The following is a 24,068-nucleotide window of genomic DNA, read 5'->3' on the forward strand; positions in this document are numbered from 1 at the left end:
TAAGAGGTCAGCAGTGTGACGATCCAATTATATGAGGTAAGGATGAGTGCAGACTTTGTGTAGTGTCGAATACTAATCTGAGGCGGCTAGGCAGAGTTGCAATGGGACAATATCGATTACATGTTATTATAGTGAGGCGAGTTCATAGCGAGAGTATGATTGCAAGACAGAAGACTCCATCGGTCTCTTGCGATCTGTGCTATCTGAGCAAAGGTATGTAAGAGCGACGACACAGTACCACTCGTGCAGTAGGTAGAGAGTATGATTCAGTAGCATTAAGTGTGGCGAGCAGGAAGTGACAAGCGACTTATTACATGCCGGGCTGATGAAGTAGAGAGTTGTAGCTTGAGTACGTAATAGGACTCTCATATGCCGGTTTAGATGTGTGGCATCGAGAGGCTTATACAGTCGAGAAAGATCTATGGTGAGGAGAGGATAGAGGTGGTAAGTATGTGAGGGTAGAACGCAGGGATATTTCATGCATGTGGAGGTCATAGGTATTGGTGCAATGGAGCGAGACGGTAGCGGCAGGAGCGTGAGAGTTAGTGAGCGATGACGATGCGCACTCGAACAGGTGAACAGTGATAAGTGACAAATTCCCGTAGATGTCGACCTGATCCGTACCATATCTTATGCAATTTAATATTCCTCCGATCCATGTCTGGAGGACGGTGGCAGGGCAGCCGAGTGTAGCATCCGCCGACTAGCAAGTCGAGGTGTGCAGCGAGGTCCGCCGTCAACAGACTTGCGAGCCGTAACGGCCTGACGTGGTGGCGAGATCACTTGAGAGTAGCTGAGGCGTCATAGGCGCTCGGCGACCGTAGGGGGGGGGAGCGGAGGAGTCGATCGCACGAGGGACCTATTAGCTATTACTCGTGTGTGTGGACGTTGTGAGTGGGCGCTGACATCTGATATGATTCTTACGGAATTATATATATGTACTCTACTTGTCTGGTAAAGCTTAAGAGGCAAGCTATAGCTTTTGATGGTACGTAGGCAAGCTTACGCCGTTAAAGACGAGAGTGATCCGCAGAGTCAGAGCATTGGTACGACACGTACGACGTGTCTCCTCTGTCAGTTTCTATCTTCTAGGCGAGCTGGTGTGTTGGTGGATTCAAGCGTATGGAAGCTAAAATCGTGGATGCGCATGAGCGCGCAAGCGCATGAAGGAGGCGATCACGGCTTGGGAGCTCGAGTCAGATTTAGCGTTGATGCTCCGCCGACGATGGCGACTTGACCGGATTAGTGGGCGCTGACTCGCGGGAGTAGGGTGTGCAGCACATACAGTTATGGCGCTGCCAGGACAGCTGGAGATGTGGGCGGACGCGCTACGAGTATCGGCAGGTGGAGCGGCGGGAGTCGCGTGTCACAGATGTCGCTAGATAACGTGAGTCGCACGGCTGGAGTGTCACTGAGCGCCGAACGGCCAGCATGACGTCATGCCAGGTGCCCCGCTAATCTAGAGCTTACTGCGCAGGAGGGGCTGTGTGACTATCGTACGTATCATAGAGACAAGTTGCCCAGTGTCTGTTGTAGCACCCGAGCGCGACGCCGAGAGCCCCAGGCGCTGGCGCGTAATGCGCTGCCAGAGTATTATTAGAGTTGCAGCATGACATGGGCCTCTCAGCCAAAGCTGATGCCGAGATGCATGTGTAGGCTCGGCCAGCGATCCGCTGCAGTCGCCGTTAACGAGGCCGTGAGCGTGCGTCATGCCCGTGCGGAGGGTGTGCTAGAGTGCGCGAGCGGTCAGTCTGCCGCGGGCAGTGCGAAATCCCCCCTGGTTGAGTAGTGACTTGCGTAGCTCGCCTGCGTGAGCTGCAGATGTCGAGCAGAACCCGCAAACAGGAGAGAGCACACAGTTGGGGCAGCGCGGTGCATAGACAGCAGGGGCGCACAGCACAGGGGCAACGACGAGGCACGACAGGCACAGCGACGATGACACGAGCGTGACCACATAGTGTCAAAGTGATGTTTTGTGGTGCTAGTACACGTCACGAGGATGGATAAGATGAAGTGATGTGGGGGGGTTAGTCTGTGAATGTCTTGAGTATCAGGACATTCACTTGACAAGAGGAACTGGATGGTAGAAAGGGTGTTTTACATAACTCATAGGGGAGGTACCAATTCTATATGAGTATAACACACACAGGGTCACACCTTATTGAGGGGAGTATATATATATGAGAACACCACATTGGTGTGAGTATATACTATAGCTGACTTACTAGGTGAGAATGATTGCTATGTGAGATTGTAGTAGATGTGCGGTCTATATACAATACAATCTTGATGAGTATTGAGCATAACAAATGTGTGTGGAGAGAGGTTCATTGATTACTGATCACACAGGTCTATGGGAGTATTGGACGATACATACTGGATGAGAAGATATAGGAGGGAATAACTTATAGAACTGAGAGTTGGGGATGACGTGCAGGATGGTTCTATTATATGGGGCAACACATGATACAGAGGGTGACAATTGAAAAAAGGGATGCGTGTGAGAAGTGTATCATGGTGAGTTCTGTCTTTGTTTGGAATTATCTAGTTTATGTTGTTAGTGTACACATCATATGGGTGGTTGAGATGCACATGTGGACTCAGGGAGATTGGATATGTGTTTGGAAAAGAGTTTAGGGGTTACACATTATTGACAGTGGGAATGGGAGCATCTATACACACTTTCAAGGAGATGTATATGAGGGCGAGAATTATTTTCAGGAGGGTGGTCACAATTTTTTACTATTGTGGTGAAGTACTAGATGTAGTGAGTTGTGCTCTCTTTCGTGGGTAGGTTGACTTAACATTAACTAGACATCTAATTATAAGGATTACACTAAATAACGAAATACAGCCACAATTATACTCATGTCTACAAAAGATCTCTAACTGCATGACTAGTTAGTGAGATATAAGAGATGAAGAGTAGGTTTCTAAGGTGGCGGCGCATTACTATTGTCGAGGTAGAGGTTGGTGAGTGTGTGTTAGGTTTGTAGTCTTGGTACAGTATACGTTAGTTGGAATGTGAGAGTTAGATCGGTAGTTGACCTATGGTTTCTGAGAGCGTGGTATGAGTCTATAGATCAACTAGTGTGATGAGGTCAGTCTGTTATGTGTTCATCACCTATTTGGGAGATCTGTATATCTCTTTACACATAGAGAGGTCAACGTGTAGGTATAGTAGACAGTACATTATAGGAGTCAGATGGTGAACTGGTGCTTGTTGTATTTTAGTATCGTGAGAATACATTGGATATAGGAGTATGATATGTCTACATTCACTATGTCACTATTCTATCAGATTGAGAGACTTCAACTCTCTTCTATGAGGGCACATTTGAGTGTGGTGTCTCGATCGTAGTATCTTGATGTATTGACGGGGTGTGATATTACACATAGTAGGAGGACGAGGTGTGTGATGAGAGAGCGGTGTAAGATATGTATCGTGAGAGTGCAGGGGCAGAACTTGTTTATGGTTCACTAAATGGGGGTAGTAAGATTAGGGGAGGATGGTGGTGAGCACATTGACTTGACTCATATTTAGGAGAAGTACAGACACACTTACACATTGGAGACGATAGAACTACTGGGTGGTTAGAGAAGAGATTCACTGAGCGACTCACTGAGGCACATTTTCTACGGTTTGCACAATGGACAAGGGTGAGCGTATTTTGGATACATGTTTGTAGCTAGATTTTTCTGGGGACTCTGTTACTGGAACTTGAGGAGATTTCTCTGGAGTTTATTTTGACACACTATACACTCTGAGATGACATGAGATCCAGGGACACAGTTTTGATCTTCTTGTAGTGAAGAGTACTATGTGGTGGGGTAAGATGGATTTGTGAGTACAGTCGGCATCATATAGTTATATATCTCAAGATTGTTGTTGGAAAGGGACATAGTGGACCTTTGTTAGTTGAGAGTTTATTTGGATGAGAGAGAGAGTCTGCCTAAGTCAGTAGTTACTTATTTGTGATAAGATCGAGGTCAGACACGATTGTGTAGAGACAACGTATTCATTAGTTTTCTAGCTCTTGTAACACTGTATTACACTTCTTCTCTTTGTAGCCTGACTAGGAGTCTTGAGAGCACTTATATGTATTAGTGTATATTACTACAGGGTTATGTAATGTGGAGTTAGACACGTACGAGTGACTCAAAGGTATTACTTGAGAGTGTGGAGCATCTCACACTGGCACATGGAGTCTAGCGAGAGACACATTAGAGATTTAGCATGCACTACTTAGCACACAGGCGTGTAGTTTATAAGAACATTGACACACGAGTACATTGGACGGAAGTTATATCTCTGATCAAGTAGGGGTTATGGAGGTGACTTGGGGATACGCATGATTTGTGAGTTAGAGTGCAGGAGTTTAATGGTGTGACTCTCTGAGATCACACACGAGATGGGATTGATGTCAGTGATGTAAGAGTCTCATCACATTCTAATTGGAGGTGATATGATGGACTATGGCGTGGGTTATGAGACATGACATTTGTTTTAAGTGCATCTGCTACATTATTGATACGTCGTATCTTTCTGGGAGGAGACGTATCACGTCATGATACTCAGGTGATATCTGATGAGACATCATAAGATGAGATCATCTTACTAAATTACAAGTATCATAGGTACCAGAGACTATAACACACAGGGGAGGAGAGGACATCATATTCTTGTGTGTAATGTAAGAGGTCATGGAGAGTTGGGGGTGTATATGATGATGTGGTGAGAACAACATGGATGCGGTGGGGTGAGGTGGTGCAGAAGTGAGAGACGGGGTAGGGAGATGTTTAGTGACGGGGGTACATGGACAAGCGTTTTCAAGGCGAGATATGGAGTGTGAGGATCACAATATCATTGAGTTAAGCTAGTTTGAGAGCGACAGAGCTATGGTGGGGTGACACTCTGAACGAGATGAGAACACAGGACAGAGACATGTAGGAGTTTCTCTTAACACTATTAGGAGATAAATAACTCTAGCAGTATGCTAGAGTACAATTTACACAGTTGGATATTATATCACTAGATATCACTGTCTTCTCACTGGCACAACTTTGAGGTGGTATTGACGTGGTCTGTCTTGTGAATGGGAGTAGTGGTATTGGAGTGGGGTGATATTGGGTGGGTGATAGGGTGTGGAGAGAGTATGGGATTGTATGGGGGTGTCGTAGTGAGGGTACACAGTGATAGACTGAATGGAGAGGTCCTGATATTAGGTATAGACACTTGGTTTTGACTTTGAGTTATTCTGAGAGACGAACAATATATGATGCCTGGTGGGGCAGGGAATATGTTTGAGTAGGTCACACATCACACTTGATTCATTTTGAGCGTAACACTTCTGATGAGGAGAGGTGTGTGACATGAGGATGTACACATGACGGTGACAGGACACAAGTCACAAGTATGGTATGAGTGAGTGATCTGTTTGATATTAGAGAAGAGTGTCTCTCGTGCTGCGTGGAACTAACGCGTTGGATCTGTCTTTCTTGGGTAGGTTGGTATGGTTGAGACAGCGGGGCTGATGGAATGTATGGATAGGGGACCTGTATTTGTTATGACTGGGAGTGGGCACCAGATGGATCGGGTGACGGAGAGAGGCATGGGGTAACGTGTGCGGCAGGAAAGGGGGGACGGGGGGATGGGGGGCGTGGTCTCACTGAGTAGACGAGTTAAGAGTGTGAATGACTCGAGGAGTTTAGGAGGACTTTGAAGAAAAGACAGGAGAACATGATTCACAGACACTCTTGAACATTACAACATCGATGATTGAGGTAGAGTACAACACACACACACAAGTACATTGGTGAGTAGGACATACATCTGCGAGTATGAGGTAGACAGTGATCACTGAGAATATAACAGTAGAACACATTCACATACAACATCTCAATAAGAGTAACAGAGTACACAACGAGTATGTGATTCATGGACACCTATTGGGGGGGGGGGGTGGGGGGGGGGGTTATGAGGGGGAGGGGGGGGGGGGGGGGGGGATGGGGGGGTGGGGGGGGTGGGGGGGGGGGGGGGGTGGAGCTTAGATTGGACATGGTTCTGGATGAGATAATGTATCTAGTGCAGATCAGAGGTAGATGGATACAATACTCACTGTACAGAATCTTTATTTTACAGAGAAGAGGTGAGTGAGGTGTGATGCACTTAGAAGACATGTATTGGTGTGACCACACAGGGCGTGGGAGACTTGAGCTCATCTGTCATCAGAGCATGTGATATGTGAGACGATAAGTGTGATGAGGAGATGTCTATTATATGGTGCGACAGTACCGCATGTGACAGTGATGTGTAAGGACTATTGGGTGAGGGATACAAATGGTATAAGAATGATTATTAGGGTAGCGGATGTGAGAACTAACTAGAGTAGAAGGATATTAGGTGAATAGAGTGACGGGATAGAAGAGGTTGGGTATTTAAATGAGCGATACGTGAATGGCACGTGACACTGAGCACTGCGAGGGTGGGAGTAGGGATGATGTGCTTGGGTTTACATACAGTATATGGCTTATGGGTGTTTTGCGCACTTTGACATAGTATTAAGAGAGAACTATATAGGAATGTTTGGAAGGTCTCTGGCGAGGTAACTATGTGGATATTATTGATTATAATGGTTTGGGTTAGTGTAGTGCGCGTGGGATGGCGTATGTGGGTATTCTACGGGGGCACTGTGACAGAAGTATGGGTATATGGATCGTAGCTCTATACTGAGTCTGTGGTGGGAGAGCACATGTGTGTCTATGGGCATCAGTGCGGGGTACAGTGGAAGTGATTTTATAGATCAGAAGTGGATACATGTGAGTTCAGGATATGATATCAAATGTGATTTCGGCGGTGAGGGAGAGTGGAGGTCTATACACACAAGGAACACATGAGTCTTTGAGTATAAGAGAGGGCATTAGAGCGCTGGAGCATAGGAAGATTGAGGGATGATGGCACTGCATATTGTCAGGTGTCTGTCTGTCAGCATCGAGTGATTCACTTGTGTTGTAGATATTCACAATACTAGTCTCTAGGCTCGGATTACTCGGGAGTGGTCTTGGGACTATATACACTCTGGTAGCGGGGATGAGTCTAGTATCAATATGTACAACAGTGGTATGTCGTTGTTCGAAAGTGACACGACACGGTGAGGTGTAGAGTGATTAGATGTGAGCATCGCATGTTCTTGGCGATGGACATGACATTGTGACAATACAGAGGGTATCAGAGGAGTTCCATCTGTGATGAGTGAGTATAGACATAGTGAGTGGACAAGTTTGAGACAGATGAGTGGGATGGAGAGGATCTACATATGTGTGGGGACACATGATAGTAGTCACACAACAGAGGGACACACTATATGAAGTTCGACTGTAATTAGTTTTGGGTGGATATTATCATGTCACGGTATGATTGGTCGAGATCTCACTAGCACGTGACTGGTGGGACAATTCTAGGGTATGAGTTTTTTATGGTCTTAAGAATTGATCTCTGATGTTTGATTTAGTGATGAGGCACTCAATGCGTTGGAGTTCTATGATCTGGAGTGAGTGGCTAGTGACGCACGTTATTCTTCTATGGGTTTTCACAGGTTTATTTGGGTGTGTGACTGGTTATGGAACAGACGATTCTTGATTATACGGTGAGATATGAGTACATGATCTACTGAATTACAGACATTTCTAGACATATGTATTGTGTCTATCTATTTGTCTTGAGAGGAGAGTGGTGATAGACATTTGTTCGAGTGGATCTCCTGAGGAGACCTATACATACAGAGAGATTGATATCTAGACAGTAGATCTTTATTTTTCACAGTTGGTAGGGTGTCTAGGATCTAAGGGTGAGGTGGATGATAGTTTGGATCTTTAATGAACGAGCTAGGGGAACTGAGTAGAGTGTGAGATTAGTTAGGGAGCGAGAGCTCACGGCAGTCTGGTTCTAATTTCTGTTAGGGAGTGACACGGGGAGTACTCTGTAGCTCTTTAGTCTTTTATCTTAGAGATGGGAGGGGGAGGGTGTCATAGATCTCTTTGGAGGAGTGTGGTGCGTAGGCACGAGACTGCGTCTGAAGATGTGTGAATGATCATATCATGGGGTGCAGCGAGTGGAGAGGTGTCTATGGTTGGGGAGGTCATGGAATGAATAGGCGGTATGAGTGTGACACATGTTGTTTCATTCATGGAGATACTTTTCACAGTAGTGCATGTTCTGCTGTTTATGTCTTTTGACACTAATTTCTTGAAGGATCAGAGCGCGAGTATCAGACACAGGTGCACATCTATGTGAACGACAAGCGTTGTATAGATCTCTCTCTACACGTGGGGATAATTAGATCACTCACGAGCAGTGAGGTGTCTAGAAGATGTAATCTATATGGGCACTAGAAGAATAGGGAATTTAATAGGAGCGGCAGTGAGTTCGAGAACATTGTAGTAGCTTGTCATTAGGAGAGACACAGAGGGACACGTTGATGATCAACAAGCGAACACTAGTGGTTGGTGGGATAGGGGACGCGGAGGGACATATGGCAGAGAATATGGACATATCATTGGACTCAAGTAGAACATCTCACAAGAGAGTCGTGGACTCACAAAGATTGATTACTTTGGGAAGAGTAACACGGACACATTAGTAAGCTAGGTAGGTGGTTAGGGTGTGACAATAAGTATGGTTTAGAGTGGATGTAAGATTTGTGTGATCTGGTGGACTGGTGGTGCATGAGTATGATGGTAAGGGTAGAACTCGATTCAATCAGGATGAGTTAGGGGATAGAGGAAGGAGATGATTTGTCTGTGCTACTGGTCTAGTGTATGGTTATCTTACACATGAGTTATTCTCTATGGTGGATCGTACGGGATGAGGAGCGCGGTGGATGATAGGTATGGCAGGGTTGATAGTATGGATGAGGGGTAGGTGGGAGGGGGGGGGTGGGGAGGGCGAAGGTGGAGGTAGTCATGCGAGTGAGGTGACATCATGAGGAGTTATATGTATGCTTTACTCTTTAGCAATGCCAGTTTACATGTTTTAGTCATATTACAGCATGTGACCAACAACGGGTATAACAGTAGTAATTTGGGCAAGTGTGACATAGGGATTACACTAAGGTGTATCACATGATCATTTAACTGCAGGGTCGCCATATGTATGTACACTATCATTGTATGGTATTGGATCATGATAGAATCAACAACATAGAGATGATATATGCATCTCATCTAGAAATCTGGTCACATGCGCATAGCGAAGGGTGTAGAAAAGAGACTTTTTGTGAGGGGGGATGAGTCAGCGGGTTGAGTGGCGGTCAAAACACACAAGAACAAGATTCAGTACTCTATGGGACTCAGTAGTGACACTCTGAAAGATATGTTTCTTCAATAGAGCATAGTGACACGAGACGGAACAACAGAGTGAGTAGATGCGAGGTATTTTTAAACTAGTTCTAGATAGTGGTAGCAAAAGTCTCTTCTGTGTGCACACTATTGCTGTAGAGTTATGTTTAGAGTACTAGAGGTGACAGCGTGTAGACACACGAGGTATTTGATTGGGGGGACACTAGACAGTCACATCATGGGATACACATATGGATTGACATAGTGAATGGTAGCACAGATGTGGGTCTGCGTGTTGATCTATGACTGACATTGATGGATTTTACAGACTACTTACATTCTTATTCAGTAGGTAGGAAGACATACGTGTACACAGCAAGTTCGCTTTTGCGATCATAGAGTATATCTAGAGATGTTATGTTCGTACGGTCGAGTGTCATGAAGTGCACATGTCATAGGTGATTTTTCTAATCGTGGGGCTGTATTCAGATGAGTTGAAGTGGTGAGGAGGGGTGAGAGACACAGGTCAAGAGATAGATGGAGTGTACGGTGTCAAAAATATGATTGCAAGGAGGGGGGTGGAGGGGGGGGTGAGATGAGATGTACACGGGATGTGACAAACAACAGGGTATAATGCAGTAAGGGGTGTGAGATATGATTTGGATAGAGTAGGAGTAGACATACTCATAGGATCATATCTATAGTAATATTGGTTTGGGGAGGACACTATTATGAGAGTATGATATATCAATACACGAGAGAGAGTGTGGACGAAGCTAACACAGAGCAGTCAAATACAGGTATTCATATACTACATTATCGTTCACATCATTCTACTAGTGAGGTCACAATCACGCATCTAACTAGGACACAGTGACTCAGAGTCAACTCTCAGGTAGTCTAAGTTGGAGTAAGAGAAGTGCAATCTCACTTCAATGACTACATATACTTGAGGAGTGTGAGGGTTTATAGTGGTTTATGGGTGGGGCAGGTTGGGGATGTGGAATATATGGAGGACACATATAGAGTAGGATATGGATGTTACTGAGTTGATATGAGCACGGAGTGATACATTGTCACGGGTGTCTTATAGGACTTTAAGTACAGTAGGTGAACTGTTGAGTCTAAACATATATAGTGTATTTATGACATCTTTGTTATAGATCCTCACATTAACTTCTTACGAGATGAGTACTGTGCAGACGGTGGACACACACATCCACACAACACGTCAGCATACTGTAATTAGGGGGCGGAAGGGACGGGGGGAGGGTTCTAGAGAGGATCACAATCACACATTTTGAGATGGATAGTACAGGTAGGGTAAATGCGAGGCAGACAGACACGTAGGACACATGTCTGTGGCGAGGGAGTACAGCGTATGAGATAGAGTAGGGGGATTATTAGGCGGTACTGGATCTTGAAGATCTGCGAATGCTGTTTGTTGGGGTAGATTGGGGGGTGTACAGTGAGAGTGTTATGGGACAATGTCTGAGCAGTAGGGTAAGGGTCTGTGGCGAGTGTGTACACACTTATAGTGAGTGATAGGTAATTAGGGGGAAGGTTTATCTGGGTGGGGTAGGTATGGTAACTGACACTTGCGTAAGTCAACATTCGACAGGTTGTACAGAGTTGATCACTTTGTGTAGGACAGTGTATGAGTGTTTCTAGTGGGACAGATGGGTTTACTAGTTATATATTTGATAGACGTTGGTTCTAATATGACAGTGAGCGAGACACATCTTAGACACACATAGCAACAATTGTCGCACGTCGGGGTAGCGGGTATATGTGACTCTTGGGACTTAAGTCGGTACATTATTTGTAGGAGGACACATGGCACTGAGATAGACAATGGGGCTCGATAGTTGGGACTCACCGTAGATTATTAGACTGGGGTGCTATAGAGGATGGGAGTGATCGATGTAGGACTGATTATGAAACTGTGTAGTTAGTACTATAGACTCTATACACAGTCACAATTTTAAATGTGAACTAACAGCAGTGGGAACGTCGTGGGGTGGTGTGGGGGATGGAGGGGAGAGGCGACTATGGGGTTGAGGTTGGAGTAATGGTGGCGATTCGTACGCGAACGAGAGCGTGGATGGGGGGGGGGGGGGGGGGGGGGTGGGAAGGTGGGGGTGGGGTGGGGGGGGGGTATGGGGGGGTTATGTGAGCTTAATGGGGTGGGGTTTTTGTAGGATGATGATTGTGAGTGTGGCTGTTTTGTGGGTATTTGGGGGGGGGGGATAGTTGGGGGTCCAAAAGGTGCTATTTGGTAGGGTTAAGGGAGGGGGGGTGGGTTGTGGTGGGGTGCTGATGGAGTAAGTGGGAAATTTTGGGATTTGGGGAAGGGAATAGGTTGAGGAGGGAGTTTATCCATTAATGGGGGTGGTGTTTTGAGGTCTATAATTAATAGTGCTGGGGGTGGGGGGATTATGGGTAGTAGGGACGGATGGATGGGAATAAAAAGGTGGGGTTTGATGAAGAGGATGAAATGGGAGGGTTATTATGATATATATGGTGATTATATTTGGATAGGTGGATAGTTTGGTGAAGAAGTGTGTTAGGTAAATGGTGGGTTATGGGGGTGGGTAGGTGGAGTAGGTAGTTGGGTGGTTTATAAGGGGAGGTGAGATGTTTGTGTTTGTGGGGGAATGGTTTGTGGTTGGGGTGGTTGATGGGTATTTGTGGTGTTAATTTTTTTTATTTGATTGTGTGGGTGGGTTTAGGTTGGGGTAGTTTTGGTAGGATGGATGTGTATGGTAAGGAATATTTGAGTTTTTATCTGACGGGGAGAAGGACATGGACTTGGCCTCTCAGGTTCAGGAGCTGTTGGAGTTCCTCCATGAGAAGCAGCAGGAGGTGGCACGACTGGAGCAGACCCTGCAGCTGCGACACCTCCAGGCCGAGGTTAAACAGGTAAACGCTCAGGCAAACTTCATCATTCATTACCTCTCATTTGACTTTCTTCCAGAGAAATTGGAAAAGTTTTTTGCTTAAACTGCATGTATCTATAAAATACCCAGAGCATTATTCTGATCTTGAGCCAGAGAAGATGAAACATTTCTAAAAAGGAAATAAGAAAGTGCTTTAATTAAGAAAGTTGGACTGGCTTTGTCTTGGCTTTTGTCCAAAAGACAAAGAACTGAAAATCTTATGTTGAAAGGACTGCTTTATGTTGGAGAAACCACAAGAACAGCACCCAGCTCTTTTTTACTCGGTTCAAGCAAAGATGTTTTGTGTTTTTCTGTGAAGAAGCTGCTGCAGATGTGAATGTGAACACGCTGTGTGTTGAGACAGGAAGCAAACTGCTGCTACAGATGGATACAGCTGAATAATTTATGAGGTTTATGGCAATGTGCTAATAACACACACACACACACACACACACACACACACACACACACACACACACACACACACACACACACACACACACACACACACACACACACACACCTCTACTGCTACAACCTCACTCTGTCTTGCTACAGTCTGTCCTATAGAGTTGTTGTGGTTATGAACCTGATGCAAACCAACACTCACTTGCGGCCACAGTTCAGTGAAGTTCATAATAACTGTGTGCACCATGTAGATTAAGTGTGGAATTAAATATTGTATGTAATGCTTGGTAAAAGTGCAAACAAAAAACAAACTAAAAATGACCAGTAACTTCAGCGTAAGTCTGAGTTTTGACATTTTGGACAAAGATTGCGCTCATGTGCTGTTATGTTTAACAGCTTTTTTAAATAACTTTTTTTCAGACTGCTCAGAATCTGTGCTCTTCTTCTTGTGCTTCTTTATCTCTAGCAGGTTATGCTGCCATCTACTGCACATTAGTTAAACAACCCTCAGTCACAATGTGGGATGTTTATCCTCCTGGACCGCCCCAAATTTGTGAAAAAAAAAAAAAATTTTTTTTTTTTTTAAATAACAGTTTTTCAGAGGAGGAAATGAAGGAAAGGAAACATCACTGACACTATTCTTCCTAAATCTAAAATACATTACTAAAACATGTTTATTGTCGCTTGTATTTGTGCTGCTAAAACTTGCACACCAATAATTTCTGCATCCATATTATCATTGATTTTGCAACAGTATGTTGGTCCTGTTCTTCACACTATACTGTTTACATTTTTAACCTCACACTGCATATCAATCTCACTCTTATCTTGTGTATCTATTTTTCCCATTTACACACAGAAATTGTGTAGGTGATTTTAAATAAGTGTCCTACAATTTTATTGGTATGCTATAATATATGCAGGATTCTCCTTAAAAAAATGTCAGACACAGAGCTTAAAAAAGCAGATACTATTAGTACCAGGGCATCAGTATCCAACACTGGTATTTTGCACCCAGGGTGTACATAGCTAATGTGGCTATTTGCAAATTCCTTTGGATCCTAGCAACATAAAAATATGATGTTAACATGAACTTGTCTATTCAGCTATGCTGATAAAGTTTATCTTCACATCATGCATTCAGCAGCTTTATAAATCCCCAAAACTAATAATGATAACTCCACTGAGTCTGATATCACAAGTCAGCAGTGACTCACATGGGACTTCCCATGTCTTTTGTGAAAATCCTGTGCTTGACCCGTTCACCTACCACATCTCATTTACCTGGTGTTGCTTTTATACCAAGTCACACGACTTTCTGGCAGTACATTTGTGAGTTTTTCTTGCAAATTTATCACTTTAATTGTAGAGAATATCACTAACACCAACACTAACTGCCTCCGACATTGATGCGTTGACATTACAAGTACCAGCCAATCACAGCACGCAGCGGGACCCATAATAACGTGTTAGGGATGGGTGTAAATAGCAGAATAGCTAGAGTGTGACCATTCTCAAATAGACAAGTGCAAATATAGCGAGGCGAAACACCAAGTGGACTAAATCTGGGGCTGGCACTCACTTTTGCTTTTGCTGGTGATGCTGGTGACAAAAAGTAACTGATAATTCCTGCATAGTATACCTTTTAATATTTGTATTTTGTAATTGCTTTGAATTTCTCTCTCACCCTCACTCTGTCTCTGTCTGTGTCTCTTTAGGTGTTGGGTTGGATTCGTAACGGTGAGTCCATGCTGAACGCCAGCATGGTGAACGCCAGCTCCTTGTCTGAGGCTGAGCAGCTGCAGAGGGAACATGAGCAGTTCCAGATGGCTATAGAGGTACACACTACACACACACACACACACACACACACACACACACACACACGCACACACACACACGTCCTAATTATTGCTGCTCAAACCAGGCTTACTGTACTTCAGTAATAATTATTTCAGTATGCATTGGTTTGAATAGTAGCAGATGAGTGCGCACGCTGATACACACACACACACACACACTCTTTGTCATTTGTGTGTGTATCAGGCTTGCCACAATAATCATTTGATTCAGTATTGATTTTAAAGAGTCACAGATGCTTACATACACACACACACACACACACACACACACACACACACACACACACACACACACAAATTTAGTGCCATTGAACATGTGTGTGTTTTTTTGTGTGCATGTTTGACTTTGTGTGGTACTTTAAATAGCTGACTCCAGAAGTGTGATAGCACTCACAGGGGTAAAAGCCCCTTGGTCAGCACTCTACTGTGAACACAGTCACACATACACACACACACACACACGCACACACACACACACGCACGCTCTCACACACATAAATACATCACTTTGGCCCAGACCCAACATGTGTGTTCTGGCCTGGTTTCTGCTCCTGTGGAACTCTTATTGGCGGGTGCGTGTGTGCGTGTGCGTGCGTGCGTGCGCGTGTGTGTTCCCTTAACATAAAGTCTTGCATCCTCAATCAGGCTGATGTAATATAATCGCTTAAGCATACACACACTGACACGCACAAACACACACGTATGAATAATAAAATTCCTACGCTGGAATTTACAACCTGTGTGTGTTGTGACACAGTTCTTAATAGAGTGCAGAATGTTGACTGAAGAAATGGGCGCAGACTATGACGTCACCTTTTAAATATGATTTCGCTCTCGCTGCCATTTTTGGTGCGGTTACATTTGAGAAAAGGAGACAGAGCCTATTTAGAGATGCTCAAATATAACTGACTTTGACAGGCCTACGCAGCTGTCATTCAAGAAAACACAAAACAGTTCCTTGTGTTTTGAGAGAAAACTGAGAATAGCTTCTAATTGTCATTTGGGCACTTGCACATGCATGCTCTCTGAATCTCTAAGTCATCATGGTAGCTGGTTAATGCACACTTCTGCTATGGTCTAATAAACACCAGCTGAGGGCTTAAAAATGGCTTAATTTACACTATATGTAAGTGTAAGACTGAACACTTTAAAGTCCCATAATATGCACATTTTCAGGTTAAAAAAAAAAAGATTTTGGGTTTTTCTTTGAACATTTTAACATGCTTTAATGTGAAAAAACACTTATTTTTTCTCACACTGTCTCTCTGAATATACTTGTCTTCAACCTCTGTCCAAAATGCTTGGCCTCTTTAAGCCCTCCCTCTCAAAAAAGCCACATCTGCTCTGATTGGGCAGGGTTTAGAGTGTTGATGGATCTGCGCTCTCCGCACCTTTGCAGTCACTGCAGTTGGGTAATGACTGTAGTAGAACTGTTGCATCAGTTTCTACTTTTATATAGTAAAGTTGTGACATCACAATTTCACACGAGAAGTCCTGACGGTTTGTTCAAAGCCAAAGTTTTTGTAAAAGTTTAGCGTGCATTTCTCTGTGAATTGAGCATTTTGATGCATTTACAGTATTAATAGAATACCTTTATTGCTTTATAATAAATAAAAGGCATGCCAATCTGAATTTTTATAATGTGGAACAAATAAAGGTGCCTTTTTCTAGTTTGTTTACATTCTGAGTTACTCACCAAAATATGCTGTTTGTATCCTTGAAGGTAAACAAATGTAATGATTGCATTTTTCTCCTCAAAAGGACTTGCAAAGCAGATTTTTCTGAAGAGTTGGAAACCTGTATTGTTTACACGTATGCTAACTGGCTTATGTGTCTTGACATGTTAACACAATCTGTAGATCAGTGAAGTAATGTGAAAACATTTATTGGAACGTGCACGGGTGCTCGAGTGCTTGAGTGCAAACAAACTAGGGTGGACTCACACATTAAAGACATTGCTCCATGACTTTATTAATGGCCAAAAACTCCACAGGGAACCTTTAAAGTCTAACTAATGAGTCAGTGATTTTAATTAATGGTAATTACCTCTCCTCTATCCTCTCACCTCCTCCTCCTCTTCCTCCAGTCTCTCTTTCATGCTAACTCTCTGCAGAAGAAGACTCATCAGAGTGCTCTGCAGGTCCAGCAAAAAGCTGAGGTAAATCCGTGCTTCTTACAACTGTTACTTTATTTTCTGAAATAGACTGTAACACACTTATAAGACTTACTTCAAACAAGTAAAACTTACTCCAGTATTTATCTTATCTTACCCTGCACATTTTATTTCTACATTCCTGGGTCAAAGAGATGTTGCAGGCTGGTCATCATGACCATGTATTACCTCAGTCTCAATCTCTCTCTGCTCCTCATCTCTTCAGATGATGCTTCAGGCAGGTCACTATGATCCAGAGGCGATCAGAGGCTGTGCTGAGAAAGTGGCAGTTCACTGGCAGCAGTTGATGCTGAAGATGGAGGACCGCTGAAGCTCGTCAACGCCTCTGTGGCCTTTTACAAGACGTCTGAACAGGTAAACGTCAATCACATGTCTCACACACATTCTCAGAGTTTGTGCTTTCTCGAAGCTTGGAGCAGGAGTGCTTTTAATGGTGTCACCAACTCTTTGTGTGTGTCCAGGTGTGCAGTGTGCTAGAGAGCCTGGAGCAGGAGTATCGCCGGGACGAGGACTGGTGTGGCAGCCATGATAAACTTGGAATGTCGGCCGACTGCGAACACCTTCTACCTCTGATTAGCAAACATCTGGAGCAGAAAGAGGCCTTCCTCAAGGTGATTTATCTCTCAATGTGTCACAACAGAAAAACACAGCTGTGTCACTATATTGAAGCTAACAACTGTACAGAAGAACACAACAGAGCAGAATGTCTAGAACAGAACAGAAAATTCAATTACAAACTATTGCTACAGCACTTATAAATTAAATCACATTTCCCAAAATTTTAATAAATCAAAGTCTCTTCACCTTTGGTGGAATAAGATCTGCAAAAAACTTTAGGTGGGGCTGCTAGTAGCTTATTTGGTAAAGCAGACACCCCATGTACAGAGGCAATGTCCTCGCTGTAGCAGCTGCGGGTTGGATTTTGGTTTCGGCCCTTTGCTGCACGTCATACCCTCTCTTTCCCCTGTTCATGCTTTATGCTGGCCGACCAAATAACGGCAAAAAAGCCCCAAAAAAAATCTTAAAAAAAAAAACCCCCAAAAAATCTTTAAAAAACCCCAAAAAACTGATTTAAAAAAAAAAAAAAAAAAAAATTGATATATATTGAATGAATATGAACAATTACAATGTTCGAATTACATTTTTTACATAAGCTAACATAAAAAGAGTTTCTTTGAAATGCAAATGACAGATTATGTATGAAAGCAGCCTAATGTTTTTTTTTAATAACTAATAATGTTTTGTAAGGGGTAGTGAAGTCCTTGAGTGATGGGTTTTAGAAGTGTGTGTCTGAATGGCGTCAGTTTAATGTATTAGGCACCATGTCTCTGTACTCCAGGCGTGCACTCTAGCTCGGAGAACGCTGAGGTGTTTCTCAAGTACATCCATAGGAACAATGTAAGCATGCCTGGAGCCCGCCGGTCACACCAGAGGGCCCGAAACAACAAGTTAAAGGTCAGTAAAGTAAATATAAATAAATATTTAAAAGTACCGGTGTTGTTCATGTCTTAGTCATGGACTCAGTTAACTTTAATTTAGCACCTCAGCTGTCTTCATTCAGATGTATGATATTATGATGTGTACTTAACCTGTGAACGCAGCTGGGTTTCTAAAACCACATGGGTGAGCTGGGAGTACATTTAGGATTAGGGAGGAAGTAATTGTGTGTTTTTGTGTGCAGCCATTCTGAACGAGCTGCTGCAGAGAGAAAACAGAGTCCTTCACTTCTGGACATTAAAGAAACGAAGACTGGACCAGTGTCAGCAGTACTTGGTGTTTGAACGCAGTGCCAAACAGGTCAGTGTGTGTTTGTGTTTGTGTGTGTGTGTGTGTGTGTGTGTGTGTGTGTGTGTGTGTGGTGTGTGTGTGTGTGTGTGTGTGTGTGTGTGTGTGTGTGTGTGTGTGTGTGTGTGTGCGTGCGTGCGTGCATGCGTGCTTTAGTGAAACAAAAGTAGAGTTCTGGCTTGATTTTGACTTTGGGGAAATGTGCAGCACTAAAGGGACATCTGGTTTATTTTATCAGGGAGCGAGTTTATTAGGGAATTTATGGAGATTAAGGATAAACTTTATCGGTTGTGTGTATTTGTATGTGTGTGTGTGTTTGTTTTGTTTGCAGGCACTGGATTGGATCCAAGAGACAGGTGAAGTTTATCTGGCCACACACACACGTCACCTGGTGACAGCAGCGAGGAAACGCAGCAGCAGCTCCTCAATGACTATCATCACTTCAGACTTTCAGCCAAGGTCTGTATGTGAGTGTGTGTTTGTGTGTGTATAAACATCAGTTACTGGCAGCTTTATTTAACCTCAAAGGAACTGCTGGGAACATCAAGCTGGTAGATGTAATATATAAAAACTGTATCTTCTTTATAAACTTGCTAATATTTAGTCTCATGTATTACATTCATTCAAACATTCATACATTTGCGTAAACTTTGATTTATCCTTAGGGAGTTTTGCACTCTGAATGAAACATTAGAGTTCTGTCTGAGATAAATTATGTTTTGTTTTGTTTTTTTAAGAGGCAATAATACTGAATTTCATCCCAATATTTTAAATATAAAATATATATGTATCGTTCCCTCTAGAATTGGGTCTGTTTGGGCCGCCTGGTAGCTCACCTGCTGGAGCGGGTCCCCCATGTGCAGAGTCTATGTCGACTCTGACCTGTGGCCCTTTGCTGTGTGTTGTTCCCTCTCTTCATGCATAAGCTGTCTTATGAGTAATAGGAGCAAAAAGCCAAAAAAATAATCTTTAGAGTTGGGTCAATTTCCGGTCTTCCTGGCAAATCAGCCTAACAGGCATTTCTTATTGTAATGCATTCTGCCTAATTAAAAAGTAGATTACATCAGCAACTTGTGCTGACTGCATCACAGTGCGTAATCTAACTTGCAATGCATCAGTAATATGCAAAATGACAACATGATTAACATAATATTAGCGGAGCCACTAGTGATTGACAGGCAGTAAGCCTAGCACACAAACATGATGAAGATCAAATTTCAGTAGAGGTGAGAGGGGGGATAGAGAGGTGATGGTTTGGTTTGTTTACTAGAATGTTAATGTGTTTTTTTGGGGTGATGAGATGACCAAAGGGGAGCCTTTTAAGAAAACTAAAACGGGGCCAGTATGGCAACATTTTGAATTTGATGCCAATGAAAGAGGTGTCCTCACTGGCCTTGGGTGACACATAGAGACCTGATTTGTTTACTTGTAATAGAAGTGCATATTTAACAGATTCAGTGATGTCAGAGAGCTCCGATGTCATGTGATTTAACAGCAGCTGGTGATGATAATAGTCGGATGCAATGATTTAATGACAGTGTCATTAAATCATTGCTTGAAACATTTTAAAGATAAGGAAAATGTGTGTTTTATTTCCTTTAGCTTTATTTTGCCCCAGTGCACACTATTATCTTAGCTCTTAACATTGTTTTATTTATTGTTACTGTATATTTCTTTGTTTTATTCTTATGCACTTTGTGAAGCACTTCGTAGATATAGATGTAGATTTGTTTAAATAAGTGCTGTACAATTATTATTATTATTATTATTATTATTATTATTTATTATTATTATTATTATTATTATTATTATTATGTTGTGTGTGTTTGTGTGTTCTTCCTGCAGCAAACCAAGGAGAAGGTGAAGCTGCTGATCCAGTTGGCGGACAACCTGGTGGAGAAAGGCCATGCCCACGTGTCAGAGCTGAAGCGCTGGGTCAGCACGGTGGACCGCAGATATCGAGACTTCTCTCTACGCATGGGCAAATACCAGGAGAGCCTAGAAAGGAGCCTGGGGGTCAGCTCTGAGGTGAAAACACACATATTTTCACTGTAACCCCTCCTGATATATCAACCAGGTTTGGACTCTCTGATTTGGGCCGGAACATTTTTGTTTCAGATCATTGTCAACAATGCATGTGTGCTCCTCTGTGCAGGACAATAAAGACTTGGAACTCGACATTATCCCTGCCAGCCTGACAGACGACCCCGAGGTCAAACTGCGTGACCCCAACCATGAGGTCAATGAGGAAAAGAGGAAGTCTGCCAGAAAGAAAGAGTGAGTATATGAATGAAGGCAGGAAGAGTGAGATAGAGAGAACAAAGCCCTTTTTACACAGAGATCCAGAGATAGAGCTGCAACAAAGACGATTCATTAAGATGGCTTTGCTTTTTTATACAGAAACAAACAACACTGTGAAATCTCCACTGAAATAGTTTTGTTTTGTATTTAATTATTTGTTGTTGAAATATAAGTATTGGGGGAGCATCAATAGCTTCATGTGGCCATTGAACAAGCAGACACAAAATAGGAGCAATTATATAAATAATAGCATCTGATCCTTCCTCGCGGGGTCTCTTCATTGGTGTAAAGTTTTTTCTTGTCTCAGGTTCATCATGGCAGAGCTGCTGCAGACAGAGAAGACCTACGTCAGAGACCTCCATGAGTGTCTTGAGGTATGAAAAACTGTTCTGCTTGTCCGATTTTGTTTTGACACAACACATATTTTGCTGTGTGCATCACCTGTCTGTCTATCTGTCAGACCTACCTGTGGGAGATGACCAACGGTGTGGAGGAGATTCCACCTGGCATCGCCAACAAGGAGCATATCATCTTCGGCAACATGCAGGATATCTGCGACTTCCACAACAAGTGAGAGACACAGAGTTTTGTTAAAAACTGAGCCCAGTAGTGAGTAGTGGGAATGCTCAGGGGAAGGAAGAAGTCTGGAAAAGGCAAAAAAAGAAACAACAGCAGAACTTGACAATACAGCCATTGCTGAAATTGCAGCTTTCCCTGCAGAACTCTCTGCTAGCGAATCAGGCTTTTTTTTTTTTTTTTTTTTTATAGAACAGCCAACAGGGAATCCTTCTTTTTAAAATGACCTATGATTGGTTAAAATCTCCCATCAAGGGCTAGATTTTTTTTTTCTTAGAGGTGCAGTCAGGTCTCATTTTCTCTCAGACTACTGAAATAAATATGCGCTCAAAGTTTATGGGATTTTTGCTACAAAATTAAATTCCTTACCCCAGCTTTAACTGTTAGAGATTTGCTGTGAAAACTCTGGCCACTTAAAAAAAAGAAATCAGAATCAGAAACACTTTACTGATCCCTGGGGGGAATCTGTGGCTCATCACAGTCGCTCTGATGCCAGTGTAGAGAATTATCACAAGTAGAAGGTACAAGGAAGATTTATTTGTCTGTTTTCTTAAACGTGGCTTAAGAAGAAATGAAATTAAATATGTATCAGCACAAGTATACAGAAATAGAAATGTAAAATGAAAATATAAAATAGAAATACAGTAATATTAGCACTAGTATCTAAATATTTAAATAATTTTAAAAACAAATATATGCATAATATGCTGAGCATGTAAGTTTGGAAAAATATCAATGTAAAGAAATACTGATAATGTGCTGAGTGTGTAAAGTGCGTAAATATAAAACTGTGCCTTATGCTACAATGCAATATATAAAACCAGTATGTAAGTGTAAAAATAAAAATATGTGCGCAATGCTACCATGAACAACATAGATATACATTAGTAAGACTAACAATAAGAATATAAACAATATATACAGTATGTGTCACATGTTAAATATAGCCTACATTCAAGAGTTGGAAGAATATTGCACATTTGAATGACTGCACAGAGGAATGCTGTGGTTGAATATTGCACCAAACATTGCAGGTAAGACAGTGATATAAAGAATTATTTCACATGAGAAAACCCTATTGTACATTTAAAGTATAATACATAAATTATGAAGTTTTAATTGCAGATGTGCCAGTGCTGGTCTATTGACTCAGGGTGTCAGACACTCTGAGGGAGGGAGTTTTTTTCTGATAGTGTAGCTGTCATGGTTCCTGCATTCTCCTCCTCCCCTTCACTGCTAGTATTTTTCCATTCACCTCTCTACCTGCCAGCCACGCCCACTGCTGCAGCCTGCTCTCTCCCACAGCTGCAGCTCATCATCAATCAGTCCAGTATTTAAGACACTCCAACACGTTCACTCACTGCCAGATTGTTCCTCTGCGATTATGCATGACTCTCCAGCGTTTCTCTGCCTGATTTCCTGTTGCCGACCCTGCCTGTTCTCGACCAGCTCTCTTCGTCTGCTTCCCTGTGTACCTACCTGCCTTCTGTCCCCGACCACGTGTTCCGACTCGGCGTTCCGGAAATCTGACGGCTCCTCTGGCAAAGACCTCACCGCTCGACCACGACGATCCTCCTGCCTGCCCCTCAACGGTACCGTGATTATTTCGGACTGTATTCCCGGCTATGGATCCTCTGCCTGTCCCCGACCACGATTCAGCGTAATCCCCGACAACATTCCCACACGTGTTGTCGGCTCGTCGGGCTACGGGGTATCATACTCCACAGCGTTAACAGGTTCCTGCTTCGTGCCTTCGCTTCGATGCATTTTATGTAGATTACTGTAAGAACAAACCAGACTCCAGTCAGCTTCATACTGGAGCACGCTGGCACCTTCTTTGAGTAAGTAAAACGCAGCAATTATTCTGCCAGAGATTATTAATTACATAATGTCATCACTTACATGAAACTAATATAAATAAAAAAGCTAAAGAAAAAAAAGTAGTATCGTTGTATGCTGGTTTAAAACAGTTTCAGTATATCAAGTGTATTACTTGTAATACAAAAAAAAAACAGTTGTGTCTCAAAAAAAAAAAAAAAATAAAACAAAAACCCCTTTAATTACTTTAATCTTATTTCATTAGAAGAAAACCTGTTATTATAAAAGAAGAATGTCTTATGTTCTGTGTGTCTAAAATAATTTCTATTATAAACATTTATGCTTCCTCTTGGAAGGTTTGGGGAAATAAATCAGCTGCCAAAGAGCTGTTTATTATGATCAAAGTGTTACTTCGGTACAAAAACCAAGCTGTTAACACCAAGGCTGAATCAGGGAATGTGTTTTGATGGATGCTTACTGTGGAGCTTGAACAAGATAAACAGGACTCTAATATATCCTTTAAATGAAGCACTCCCTGAGGTACTTATCAAGTAAATTACTTAGATTTTGAAGGGAAAAACTGGTGTGTGCAGCTGCATGGTTTTAATTTCCCCTATGCAGCTGGATATGGTGATGATTGAGTTGTTCTCAATGATCTTGTCAGCAGATGGCGTAGTTTGGTTATTGAAAAATTTTGATTATGGTGAGTATCAGGTGGACGTTTACTTTGAGGATTGACTTTTTAATGTTATTTGGGTATTTGTTGTAATTTTGTAATTTTTGTGTTTAAATCAGGTCATTAGCAGAGACGTGGACTGGCTAAACTCCATCTCCTCATACTCTCATCAAACCAGTCCAGAGGATCACTAA

At 42.8% G+C, this 24,068-nt stretch overlaps 1 pseudogene; it reads left to right on the forward strand.

Moving 5' to 3' along the window:
* Window positions 1-381: 381 nt before the first annotated feature.
* LOC121948646 lies at window positions 382-24,068 on the forward strand (annotated as a pseudogene).

Source organism: Plectropomus leopardus, chromosome 10, assembly GCF_008729295.1.
Source record: "Plectropomus leopardus isolate mb chromosome 10, YSFRI_Pleo_2.0, whole genome shotgun sequence".
In the NCBI taxonomy this organism is placed as follows: domain Eukaryota; kingdom Metazoa; phylum Chordata; class Actinopteri; order Perciformes; family Serranidae; genus Plectropomus; species Plectropomus leopardus.